This window comes from Eubalaena glacialis, chromosome 11 (genome assembly GCF_028564815.1).
Source record: "Eubalaena glacialis isolate mEubGla1 chromosome 11, mEubGla1.1.hap2.+ XY, whole genome shotgun sequence".
Lineage (NCBI taxonomy): Eukaryota > Metazoa > Chordata > Mammalia > Artiodactyla > Balaenidae > Eubalaena > Eubalaena glacialis.
The window spans coordinates 24,896,600-24,910,972 of NC_083726.1; positions in this window are offsets into that span (position 1 = coordinate 24,896,600).

Here is a 14,373-nt window from a genome sequence, read left to right on the forward strand (position 1 = left end):
TGAATTGTAAGCCTGCATTTCTGTTGTCCTTAATAGACTAGCAGCATCTTATGGGCTGGGCCACAGCTCACAGATCTTTGTGTTTCCAAAGCCTGGCACTGTGTTTAGTGTATAGCAATGATCAAAAAATGTGTATTGAATAAAATGAAGGATTAAGTACAGATGCAAAACTCATTTTTACTTTGAAATTTTATTCTTTTCAAAAGACAGGAATGACTGGAAAAGCCAAAGCAACTTGATAAGGAAGTAGATCAGTTGGACAAACTGAGAGCAAGCTGAAGAGAGAGACAGATCTGTAAGTAACAGGAAGGGAAGTAGTTAAACTGCCTCAGTGACAGCTAAAATGCCCTGATGGCTGCAAGAGGCCAGTTGAGCAAGAGCAAAAACTCAAAGCAATATCTGGAGCTCTTGGATCCATCATAAATGATCAGATGGGGCAAGATCCGAGTCTGAACTGGAGCCTGCTGTGCAAGCAACGTATTGAATCATGACTATTTCTTCTCACCAAATCTCAAAAAGCTGACAGATATTGCTGAAAAATTCCTCAGTCTAATGTCACAGTCTCGATTTATTTCTCAGTTTTATTCATCCCTTGAGGAGGAAAAAAAGAGCAATCAGAATACTTCCTTTTCACCATAAGTGTGCTAGAAAAATAAACGGTCCCACAAGGGATCCACTTACGATTTTTCGACTTTACAATGGTGCAAAATCGATATGCATTCAGTAGAAACCATACCTTGAATTTGGAATTTTGAGCTTTTCCTGGACTAGTGATATATGGTACAATACTCTCTGATGATGCTGGGCAGCGGCAGTGAGCCGCCGCTCCCAGTCAGCTACGTGATCACGAGTGTCAACAACCGATACACTTATAGCCATTCTGGACCCATACAACCATTCTGTTTTTCACTTTCATTACAGTATTCAATAAATTACATGAGATATTCAACACCTTATTATAAAATAGGCTTTGTGTTACATGATTTTGCCCAACTGCAGGTTAATGTAAGCGTTTTAAGCATGGTTAAGGTAGGCTAGGCTAAGCTCTGATGTTCGGAAGGTTAGGTGTATTAAATGCATTTTTTTACTTATGATATTTTCAACTTACAACAGGTTTATCAGGATGTAACCCCATTGTAAGTAGAGAGATATCTGTTATAAGGAATGTTGAAGCATCATCCTGCAGCATTGGGGTCAATTCCATGGGAATGCATGCACACACACACACACACACACACACACACTCTTCTTTCCCTGAGATTGTTTTGGGACCAACTAGCAGTCTGATGTAAACAATTTATAGCAGATATTTAAAAGGTAATTCAATGGATAAAGAAAATGTTGTATATATACACAATGGAATATTACTCAGCCATAAAAAAGAATGAAATAATGCCAGTTGCAGCAACATGGATGGACCTAGAGATTACCATACTAAGTGAAGTAAGTCAGCTAGAGAAAGACAAATACCATATGGGATAACTTATATGTGGAATCTAAAAATAATACAAATGAATTTATTTACAAAACAGGAACAGACTCGGACACAGAAAACAAACTCTATTTACTCTCTTATTCCTCTCTTTGTAGGATGAGTAACCAACCCAGATTGCCTGGGACTTTTTCCAATTTGGGGATTGTCCTGATTTTTGCACTGAAAGTTCATGTCCCAAGAAACATCTCAGTCCTGGGCAAAGTAGAAAGATTGTTAACTCTATCATTTTGTCTCAAATAGTTTTACCTGTCTCTCTGAAGCAACAAAGCCAGACCACACCTATGGCTCACAGAAGCCACCTGCTCCAATAGACATATCAAACAACTTCCAAATCAAGACAACTCTCCCTATACCAGATGTTGAAAAAATAAACCTTTATCAATTAGATGCATACACACTTGGGATTGTTCTGTCATCTTAGTGAACTGATGTTTTTATAATTATGAAATGTTCTGTTTTGCCTCTGGCAGTAATCCATGCCTTGAGATATACCTTGATGTTAATAGAGTCACACCAGCTTCCTTATGTTCAGTGTTTGTATGGTATACATTTCTCCATCCTTTTATTTTCTTCTGTGGTACCTAATTTGCTGTTAAGTTCATCCAATGAATTTTTAATTTCAAATATTATAGTTTTGGGCTTCCCTGGTGGCGCAGTGGTTGAGAATCTGCCTGCCAATGCAGGGGACACGGGTTCGAGCCCTGGTCTGGGAAGATCCCACATGCTGCGGAGCTACTAGGCCCGTGAGCCACAACTACTGAGTCTGCGCATCTGGAGCCTGTGCTCCGCAACAAGAGGCCGCGATAGTGAGAGGCCCACGCACCGCGATGAAGAGTGGCCCCCGCTTGCTGCAACTAGAGAAAGCCCTCGCACAGAAACGAAGACCCAACACAGCCAAAAATAAATTAATTAATTAATTTAAAAAAATATTATAGTTTTCAGTTTGAGGATTTCTTTTTTTTTTTTTACTAGTTTCCATATCTTTCCTGATATTCCCCATCTCATCACCCATTTTATCAATCTTTCCCAGTAGATTCTCCACATGTATATCATAGTTATTTTAAAGTCTTTATCTGCTGATTCTAACATCTGGGACTTTGTGGATCTGTTTGATTGTTTTTTCCCTTGATTGTGGGCCACACTTTCCTGCTTCTTTGTATATACAGTAATTTTTCCTGGTATACTGTACATTGTCGGCTGTAGATGATATGTTACCTTCCTTTGGAAAGTGTTGAGTTTTGTTCTAGTAGACAGACTACTGATGAATCACCTTGATCTTGTAGAGCCTTGACAGGATGGGCTTATTGTTGTTTTGCCCTTGGGCCTCAGTTGTAGTCCTTAGTCCTGCATCTTTATTCTTAAGGTGTGGCCCTCTTAGGGTTTCAATGGAAAGCACAAAGAATTCAGTAAGTTCCTACTTGGCTGGACTTGAATTCCAAAACTTGTCTCCCCAGCACCAAGCATTGGATGAAATCTCGGCTCAGTACCTTTAACCTTTCCACTGGTGCTTTCCACTGGATTCCCTGAGGTCTCATTGTGGGCACCTGCAGTTTGGTAGTCAGCCAACAATTTGAGGAGAATTTGTCCACAGATTCGGGGGCGCCCTGCCCTGCCTTCTTATTTTCTGGAACATCCCTCTTTAATTTCCAGCAACTCCAGCAACACCACACTCTGACTTCTGAATTTTCAATCCAGTCGGTCAGCCTCTTCCTCACTGGGCTCTGTTTCTTCAGCACGTTACAAAATGAGGAGTGTCCTCAAGGAAAAAGCTGTCCAATGTGGATCTCACCTACTTTGTTTCCCTTATTGCAAGAATCATGTCCCCTCCAGCATCTGCATATTTTTAGTCACTCCCCAGGATCTTCAAAGTTATTTAATTCTGATCTTATAATTGTTTATGCTGTTTTTTTAGTCCAAAATTCAAAACTGTGATGGGTAGATGGTCGTTCAATAAATGCTACTCTGCTACTACCAGAAATGAACTCCCCTTATTACTGAAAACAAACAAACAAAATTATGGTCTTTGTAGGCAGAACTGAACTTTCATGGAAGGTGTGTGTAATACTGTAAGAATGTAATAATAGTAATGATAGTAGGAGATCACCATTATTGATCTCTAGCCCACTGTTCTTGGTGCTAGCCCACTGTTCTTGGTGCTTTATCTATCCCTAATTTACAGATGAGAAAACAAGTACAGACAGGTTAAGAAACTTGCCCAAGTTCATAAAGGTGGTAAATAGGAAAACCAGAACTCCAACCCACATGGACTGATGGCTCTCTTAACCACTAAGCTATGATGCTACTTAAGTGGGGGCTGGTTGTTCCTTGATGGGGACAGTCCAGAGGGGATTAAGCTTAGAGAATTCAACTGAACAACCTTTATGGTTCTTTTAAACCTGTGAATCCACTATTCTATAAAAATTATAACCCTCAATCAGCAAAAAGTATTAACTTTTATGTTAGAAAAATTATTCTCCCTCAATCAGAAATCCAGAAAAGGTACACATAATAAGAGTATTTGCATGCCTACCCAGCTCTTGCAAAATCAGTTCTTTTTTCCCTCCTTTAGAATTTGACTTACAGCACCTCCAGCAGAACTATATATTTGTGGTTGCCTGATTGCTGCAGTGCTGGTTGTATCTTGTGTTCATTCTGAATGCAGTGTCAAGATTGATAAACCAATTTACTTCAAGCAGTTCAGAGCATCAGCCTTTGAAGTTTTGAAAAATAGCCATTTGGGTGTGTTTTTCCACACCACCCCAAATGTATTTGAAAAATATTTTTAACCAGAGAAATTGCTCTAAGAAAAAAAAAAACCACACACATTGAAGTATTTTTCCTCAGACAAAAACAAAACTGTTCTTAAGACCAATAAAAATATCCCTTTCCTTGACATCCCTCCCTTGCTACAATACATGCCTTCCAAATTGCTGTAAACCAATTAATCAGAAATGGATATTGTTTTGTGAAAACAAAATAAATGAAAAACCCTTGACAGAATAGCCTACAGTCCTTGAAATGATCTTTGAAATGTGTTGTATTTTACTGTAGGCTGCTGATGAAGACACAGTTTATTTAGAGCATATCCTCATGAGGAACCTCAGGAAAAACAGTTTTCTGGAATTAGTACCAGGAACAGCAGCACTTCTCCTAAGTCCATGGTCTGTTTTTCCCTCATTACAAAGTTGATCTTGTAACGCATTATATTTACTTGCCAAAACATGTTGCAGGAAAGCACACAACTATGTGGCTGACCCCTAGTAAGACTAAAGCTTGTAACAGCATCTTTTTTCAAGAAATTAACACAGTTCCTGGCTCCATCTTACTTTCCTACTTTTGTTTTATTGGCCTCATTTTTCTTATCTGGTTTAAACGAATGCATATTTGTACGCTACCTTAAATCCCTTTTTGGGCAAGTCTGAATAAAACCAACTAAATGCTCTCGATTTGACTAACACAGCTTTAAAAATAAGAACTACCAAACAGTAAATGAAAATTGAGAGGCAAATGAAAACCTGACAAAAATTCACAAAATATATAAAAAGGATGAATAGGCTTGATCATGAGGAATCCTGGAAATCAACAAGAGAAAAATAGGTGAGTATACAAGTAAAAAATTGAGGAAAGGTTCTGAAGAAGTATGAAAACAGAAAAAAATGCAACGGGAAGATAACAAATGTGAAAAAAAAGTTCAATCTCAGCTGTAGTCAAAAAATGCAAATCAAAATTTAACAAGAAACTTTCATAAACAATGGAAAAATTAATTTGTTTCCTTGAAATCCACCTACTTTGCTCCTGGATCTCAAGGAGGGGGACAGACATGCAAATAAGCATGTATGGGATAGAGTGGGTGTGACAGAGCATACATGTGTTTACAGGGAAGCACCAGGGGGAAGCTGAAGAGACAGGTTCATGGTAGGAGAGATCCCAGCTGAATCTGAAAAGAAGAGCTGGAGCCATTAGACGTGAGTTTTTGAAAGTAGAGACTGCCTAAGCGGCGTCCATCAAGTGCACAGTCTCTGGCATATAGTGGGCACTTGATAAATATTTTTAAAATAAAGAGTGAGAAAGGACATGTCTGCTGGGAAGCAAAGGCACAGAATAAAATCTATCAAATAAACAAATGCATATATCAATGAATGAGCCATTTGTCAGGGAAATACTAACGCATCTCTGAAAGAGAGATCAAATGACCAGCCTCCAAAGGACAAAACAAAGATTTGGTTTTTTTCCTTTCCTATGGATCATTACCATACACTTTATTACTCGGACAGAGAACTCTGGACAATTCCTTTGGATCCACTTACATCCTGATTTTTCTAACTGCATTTCATCCCAACCACCAGGCCTAAATATTCCCAACTCAGGCATTTTCCCAGCCAATAGACTCTGAAAAGGCCCATCTGTGCTACACCTTAGGGAATATGGATGGTTGCCGCAAATCTCGATACTTTTCAGTCTGAAGATGGTTTTTTTCTGGCTATTAGGGAAAACAGATGTGCTATAGGGAATACATTTATTTATTTATTTTTAATAAATTTATTTACTTTATTTATTTTTGGCTGCGTTGGGTCTTCGTTGCTGTGCGCGGGTTTTTCTCTAGTTGCAGAGATCGGGGGCTACTCTTCGTTGTGGTGGCACGGGCCTCTCATTGCAGCGGCTTCTCTTGTTGCGGAGCACGGGCTCTAGGTTAGCGGCCTTCAGTCGCTGTGGCTCATGGGCTCTAGAGCACAGGCTCAGTAGTTGTGGCGCACAGGCTTAGTTGCTCCGGGGCATGTGGGATTTTCCCGGACCAGGGCTCGAACCTGTGTCCCCTGCGTTGGCAGACGGATTCTTAATCACTGAACCACCAGGGAAGCCCCCGAGGATACATTTAAATGTTAACATTGGTTGTTTCACAGTAGCGGATTTCTGAGTAACTTTTATTTTCTACTTTGTACTTTACAGTATTTTGCAAATCCTCTGCATCAGTTCTGAATTGCTTTTATAATGACAAGAAATCAGGTCAAGAAATTCCCGTGAATCTGGTGGGGGAGAATTAAATTAGGAAAGTTGTGGAACTACTTAGAAATCTACTGAGTTTTCACATTGTGGACCATTTAAAGGGAGGGTTCAGGGTGATTTGTACTTGAGCACAATATGGTTTTAGACACGCTCCATTCTAAGCTATTAAATACAAAATGTATAAATGTTATCTTAAATATCAAATACAACCAAAGGCAATTTTATAGCAATTAATTTTGTGTCACTGCCAAAGCTCCAGTTGAAAATGTCCTTGTTGTAATAAAATTCCTACGCTTCTTAACCCAGCATTTTAAGTAATGAATTTAATTATGAAGAAAACTGCTGTCACTAAAGCCTGCTTCTTAATCATGCCTGTGTTTATGACAAAAAAATCTGTTGCCATGGAAATTTTAGTGTCAAAGTTGCAACTCATAAAGCTTTACTGAAGTGTAAAGTAAAAATAGGAAGTGATCTTTAGCAAAGAGAAACTTCTTCCTTAATATATTTTTAAAAACATTGAAATTATGGACAGCAGCTGAATTTTACAAGTGAACTCATTTTGCATAACCAAAAAATCATGTGAAAAGTTCGGCAAATATCTAATTTTGGAAAATCAAATAATTTAAAGTATAACTAGGGAACTCACAAAAGACAGGAATTGCACTGGGAATCCACCTCAATTTAATTAAACATTTACTGAGGCTCTACTATCTTATATTAAAAATTAATATATTCATAGACAGAGTTTTCTAAAATTGGGCACCTATATAGTTTGACATTAGTTTTAAAATTGTTTTTAGTTGTCATTAAAACCCCAAATAATGGAACCAGATGTGAATGACACAGTTACAGTTGTATAATGAGACCAGGATCATTACTCACATTTAATATTTACTGATAGGTGAGCCAGTAGCCATACTAAGCTTGCCAGCCAACAAGATGAGGAAGGTAAATGATGTGTTTCTTTTTAATTTATGCAATATTTCATGTATACAAAAAAGTAGAAACCAATATAACAAACAGCTTAAGAAAGGAAATTTTACAAATGAAACCTCTTGGGCATTCTTACTTGGCCTCATTTCCTTCCTTCATCCAAGAGGTGACCACAAACTTGAATTTGGTATTGACCATTAATCAACCTGCCTTTAAAAAGAAGTTTAGTATATATTTATACATCTATAAATATATTATATCATTTTGCCTGTTTTCAAAACTTCATTTAAATGGTATCTCCCTATATGTATCCTTCTACATCCCTTCAATTTTTTCTTTCGCTCAACCTACTTTTGAAGCATATACAGATTGATGTATATCTCTGTAATTAATTTACAACTGCTCTGTGGTAGTCTATTATTCATTCATTTATATATTCTATATAATATTCTACTGTATGTTACACCATTATTTATTTATCCATTATCCACCTGAGGGATAGTCAGTAGGGTTTTGTGTGTGTGTGTGTGTGCTGTTGTAATCTATGCATCAGTGAACATTTTTGCATAAGTTTCCTTGGGCATATAGGTGGGAGCTTCTTTCGGGGATATATCACAAGCATTTCAAATATAAGAAAATGAAAAAGGGTGGTTAAACAGTGGACTTTTGGATCCACTATTTTCTTCCCTAACTCCCAGTTAGTGGCTTGTCCAATCCTATGCACACAAAGATAATATTAAAGTTTAAAATAATATTTTATTTTTCTATGGATTGAAGATATCCATGATGACATTATGTATATTTCACCTAAGTTTCCAGGCTTGTGGACACCTTGTAGATTAAAAGATACATCAACAAAAAATGATGTACCCTGTCTCAAGCCAAATGAAAGCCAAAGGACTGTAGGGCGGACTCGCTCACACACTTAATGACACCCTTGTGCTAAGGTTATAAAACCTTGCTGTGAAATGTTAATACAGAACTATGTGCCCTTGGGCATTGTTAAAAGCCAAATTATCAGTGCACCAGGAAGTACTCGAGGAGTTCTGGGAGCCTATGCTCTGTCATTTGAGCTGCGATGGAGGGATCTGTATAATGCTGTCCAGAAGCGGAAAGAAGGGCAATGCAGACCAGAGGCAGAAGCCAAGTTTCTAGTACTCTCCAAAAATGTACCATTTTTTCCGCCTGCAATTCAGTGAAGGAGAACAAGTCAACCAGGCTGGGGAATATGGAAAGTGCCTACACGTGTACTGAACCGAGACTACTGCATTTAAGCCTTTGAATAGCTGGCAGGTGGTCAATTTCTTAAGCAATCTCTTGGAGATTGATATGGAGAAAGATATGGGGAGCGCTGGGGTTTTATTACCCATCACTTAGATGCTGGCACTGGCTCCTCTTCTCTCGCTCCCTGCTTCCCTCCCCCTCTTTCTCCTTCTTTTCTTCCCATTTTACTTTGTCTCCTGTCATTCTCTGTTATAATTAAAACAAATAGAAAACATTGCTGGTGTCTGCTATAAAACATCTGCAGATACTGTACGTTGCATGGGGGGAAAAAAAGCAGCTGCAAATTGTGTAATTTGGTCTTTAAAGAAAAACCTGAAAGACATTTCCGGAAACAAATACATCTTTCATCCTGGTAGACGTTGAATTTTCTTTTTGTTTGTACTTCAGCCCAGTTCATCACCGTTTTCTCACTGCCTTGCACAGAAAGTTTCAGCACTAACCAGTGACTGTTGTCCCTATTTTAGAAGAGATGGGGGATTTCTGGAATGATGGCTTAAAATGGGGAAACCGTGACTGCAGGGTCTGGTGCAGTTTCAGTGTTTCTCTCAGTCAAAACAAAACCTAAGAATGACAGCATCTGTAAGTTACTAAATGTGGGAAGAAAGTAAAAATATGCTGAAATATTATCTGCAATAGTTGGAAGGGACCTGCCTTCCCCAAAGGAAATCAATATATTGGTATGGATAACACTGGGGACACTCCGTGCTTTCTTGGGTTATCCATTCAAATCTGCAAGTGATTTTTAACAATCTGTTTCTAGGGTGTTCCCCAATAGGTATTCCAGTTTTAGCTTGAGGTTCAGCTATGTCTTCCTCTCCCTTGATTTTCAAATTTCCCAAAGCAGTAGAGTAGGTACAAGGGCTGGGGAAGCCAGGTTAGCAACAAAGATCTCAAATTCTCCAGTCAGAAAGAGCTGGGATTTAGATCCTGGCTCTACCTCCGAATATGATCATTGGACAAGTTGCTGAACTGCTTGATGCTTTTGTTTCCTCATCTGTAACACAGAGCCAGTCATCCTATGTGCATCACGCTCCTAATTCTTGTGAGTCCAGAAGGGGATAATGCATATGAAGTATTTACTTATACAGTGCCTTGCATGGTAAATGCTCCAGAAAGGATAGACAACAAATGCAGTGATAGTTTTTTAAGGAACTTCCTTAAAAACTAAAACTAGAGTTACCACATGATCAAGCAATCCCACTCCTGGGCATGTATCCGGAGAAATACCTAATTTGAAAAGATACATGCACCCCAATGTTCATAGCAGCACTATTTACAATAGCCAAGACATGGAAGCAACCCAAATGTCCATTTGGGTTGGACAGATGAATGGATAAAGATGTGATATTATACACAATGGAATATTACTCACATAAAAAGATTGAAATAATGCCATTTGCAGTGACATGGATGGACCTAAAGATTATCATACTAAGTGAAGTAAGTCAGACAGAGAAAGACAAATATCATACAATATCGTTTATATGTAGACTCTAAAAAAATTATACAAATGAACTTATTTACAAAACAGAAATAGACTCACAGACATAGAAAACAAATTTATGGTTACCAAAAAGGAAGAGGGGGCATAAATTAGGGATTTTGGATTAACAGATACACACTACTATATATAAAATAGATAAACAATAAGGATCTACTATAGCAAAGGGAACTATATTCAGTATCTTGTAATAACATGTAATGGAAAAGAATCTGAAAAAGAATATACATATATGTATGTGTATATAAATATATATATGTATATGTATAACTGAATCACTTTGCTGTATACCTGAAACATTATAAATTCACTATACTTCAATAAAAAAATAAAATAAAACAAACAAACAAACAAAAGATAGTGATAGTGATGGCAGAGGTGGTGGTGATACCTTTGCTTCCCCTCCTTTTAGAGCCCCATACTGTCACCTTGCCTGGGTCACGTATGTACATATATACATACATAACATACATACATATATACATCCACCCATCCAATTATTCATTCATTCATTCAACAAATATTATAGACCTTTATTAGGTGCCAGGCATCATTCTAAAATTCTATAAAACAGCACATGTATTTGTGTCCATTAATTTTTAAATAAAGAAAAACAAAAAGCATCCAATTAGTAAAAACTTAACAGAAATGAATAATGAAAGATATGCATATACATTCTCAGGAAATGAACATTAGGTTGAAGTGAAGGGCCTTGGTTATTAGTCAGGCTGTATTTCCACACTTATGTTAAATGTGTAGTGCCTCCTGTTGTTCCTTTTGCCGCTGGTAACTAACCTTTGCATAATCAATTAAACTTCCCTTGGGAGAAACACAAAACCCTTGAAAGCTTTCTCGATCCCAGCAGAGAAATTTATAAACCCTAGTCCAGGGCCAAAGGATTTGGAAACCTTCACCACATTAGCACCATCACTTTCTGAATGGCTTTTCTGGCTGACCCAAATTTTATTTTGTTTGAGGGTATAGCCATCAGGCAAATTTTCTTTCTGAATTCAATGGTAAATATTTTGTTCCTTTCTTTTTCACTACAACATGGTTTCCTGCTGGTCTTCTTGCCTTTGTTTCTTTCCTTTCCATTGTATACCACATGCTCATCTTCCCTGAAAGCCAGGCTATCATTCATTTCATTCATTCATTCCCTTTCACTCAATCAACACTTATCAAATGTCCACTAGCGCCAGGAATGTGTCACTCTTCTCCTTAATCACCAGTAATGCTACCCTATCATATACTGAATCAAGGCCAAAGTCTTCACTCCAATTCCACCCTTAGAGTTTATCTTATTTCCATCATGACTGTCCAGATTGGTAGCAGGAGAGTCCTTTGTACATACACTATATTCATTTTCACTTTTATGCCTCTGTTCTCCAACAGCATCTTCCCTACCAGCAAATTTTCAACCATTATTACCCTTCTTATCATTAAAAGTCTTGCTCAAGACTCATTTCTTTTATGTAGTATTCTTGACAATTCTAGCTTGGTTATTCCCAGACTTTGGACTTCATGGATGTGTAAATGAAAAAACAAAACAAACAAAAAAGACAAAAACAAAACAAAACCAAAACAGGGACCAATATAAGGTTGCTAGGTTGCTACTTTTTTCTTTTATTGTAAAGTAAGTACATTTTAAAATATGGGTTACCAGCTCCTATTAACACTACTTCATAAAAGAAAGGCCATTTTCATTTTTCACAGAACTAGAACAAAGAGTTTTTAAATTTGTATGGAAACACAAAAGACTCCAAATAGCCAAAGCCATCTTGAGAAAGAAAAACAGAGCTGGATGAATCAGGCTCCTTGACTTCAGAGCTACAGCCATCAAAACAGTATGGTACTGGCACAAAACCAGAAATATAGATCACTGGAACAGGATAGAAAGCCCAGAGATAAACCCACAGCCATCAAAACAGTATGGTACTGGCACAAAACCAGAAATATAGATCACTGGAACAGGATAGAAAGCCCAGAGATAAACCCACGCACCTATGGTCACCTAATCTATGACATAGGAGGCAAGAATATACAATGGAGGAAAGACAGTTTCTTCAGTAAGTGGTGCTGGGAAAACTGGAGAGCAACATGTAAAAGAATGAAATTAGAACATTCTCTAAAACCATACACAAAAATAAACTCAAAATGGATTAGAGACCTAAATGTAAAACCAGATACTATAAAACTACTAGAGGAAAACACAGGCAGAACACTCTTTGACATAAATCGCAGTAATATCTTTTTGGATCTGTCTCCTAGAGTAATGGAAATAAAAACAAAAATAAACAAATGGGACCTAGTGAAACTTAAAAGCTTTTGCACAGCAAAGAAAACCATAAACAAAACAAAAATACAACATCCAGAGTAGAAGAAAATATTTGCAAATGATACAACTGACAAGGAATCAATCTCTAAAATATACAAACAGCTCATACAGTTCAATATCAAAAAAACAAATAACCCAATCGAAAAATGGGCAGAACATCTAAAAAGACATTTCTCCAAAGAAGATATACAGATGGCCAAAAGGCACATGAAAAGATGCTCCACATCACTAATTATTGGAAATGCAAATCAAAACTACAATAAGGTATCACCTCACACCAATCAGAATGACCAACATAAAAAAGTCTCCAAATAATAAATGCTGGAGAGGATGTGGAGAAAAAGGAACCCTCTACACTGCTGGTGGGAACGTAAATTGGTACAGCCACTATGGAGAACAGTATGGAGGTTCCTTAAAAAACTAAAATAGAGCAACCATATGATCCTGCAATCCCACTCCTGGGCATATATCAGGAGAAAAACATAATTCAAAAAGATACAAGCACCCCAATGTTCATAGCAGCACTAGTTATTGTACAATAGCCAAGACAGGGAAGCAACCTAAGTGTCCATTGACAGATGAATAAAGAAGATGTGGTATATTCACACACACACACACACACACACACAATGGAATATTACTCAGCCATAAAAAAATTAAATAATGCCACTTGCAGCAACATGGATGGATCTAGCAATTATCATACTAAGTGAAGTAAGTCAGACAAAGACAAATATCATATGATATCACTTATATGTGGAATCTAAAAAATTATACAAATGAACTTATTTACAAAACACAAACAGACTCACAGACATAGAAAACAAACTTATGGTTACTAAAGGGGAAAGTGAGGGGGGGATAAGTTAGGATTTGGGGACTGACATATGCACACTACTATATATAAAATAGATAACCAACAAGGACTTAACTCGTACAGCACAGGGAACTCTACTCAATATCTTGTAATAACCTATAATACAAGAGAATGTAAAAGAAGAATATATATATATATATATATATATATATATATATATATATATGTATAACTGAAAACTAACACAACACTGTAAATCAACTGTATTTCAATAAAAATTAAAAAAAGAAAGGCCATTTTAACCCAAATAGGAAGGAGAAAATCCATAATCTTAGAATAAAGAGCAGTTCATTAAACACATTTAACTTTATAAAAAACATATTTATGTTTCCTTATTTTTTTCATTTTACCATGAATATCCATTCATGAGCCAGCATGTAGGAAGCACTCACATATAGCATTCTTTGATGCTAAACAAAGTGGGTCAGAAATGTATGATCTTCTTCCAATTTGGCAGGGAAATGACAACTCCTAGCAAGATGATTATTACTACTTCAGGTACTAAGTACCTTTTAATCATATCACTTAATTTAATCCTCACAGCAATTCTATTAATGTTCCCATTCTACAGGTAAGGAAAGGAAGGCTTAAAGAATTTGTTACTTTCTCAAAGTAGCAGAACTAGCAAGTGGTGAAGTTACTATTCAAATTCATGTCTATATAGTTCCATAGCCCATGTTCTAAAACTTTATGCAATGCTCTCAGAAGTGCAAAATATGAAAGGTCTAATTCACTTTAGATTTCTTCCCAAGCCACACAGACAAATTCCAAAGTTGACTGAACACTTCCAGTTGACTCGAAGTTTATCCAGAATTTTTCAGCCTTGGCACAGATATTTTGAGCCAGATAATTCTTGGCTGTGGGGGGCTCTTCTGGACATTGCAGGATACTTTGCAGCATCCTTGGCTTCTACCCACTAGATGCCAGTTGTACTCCCTTCGCAG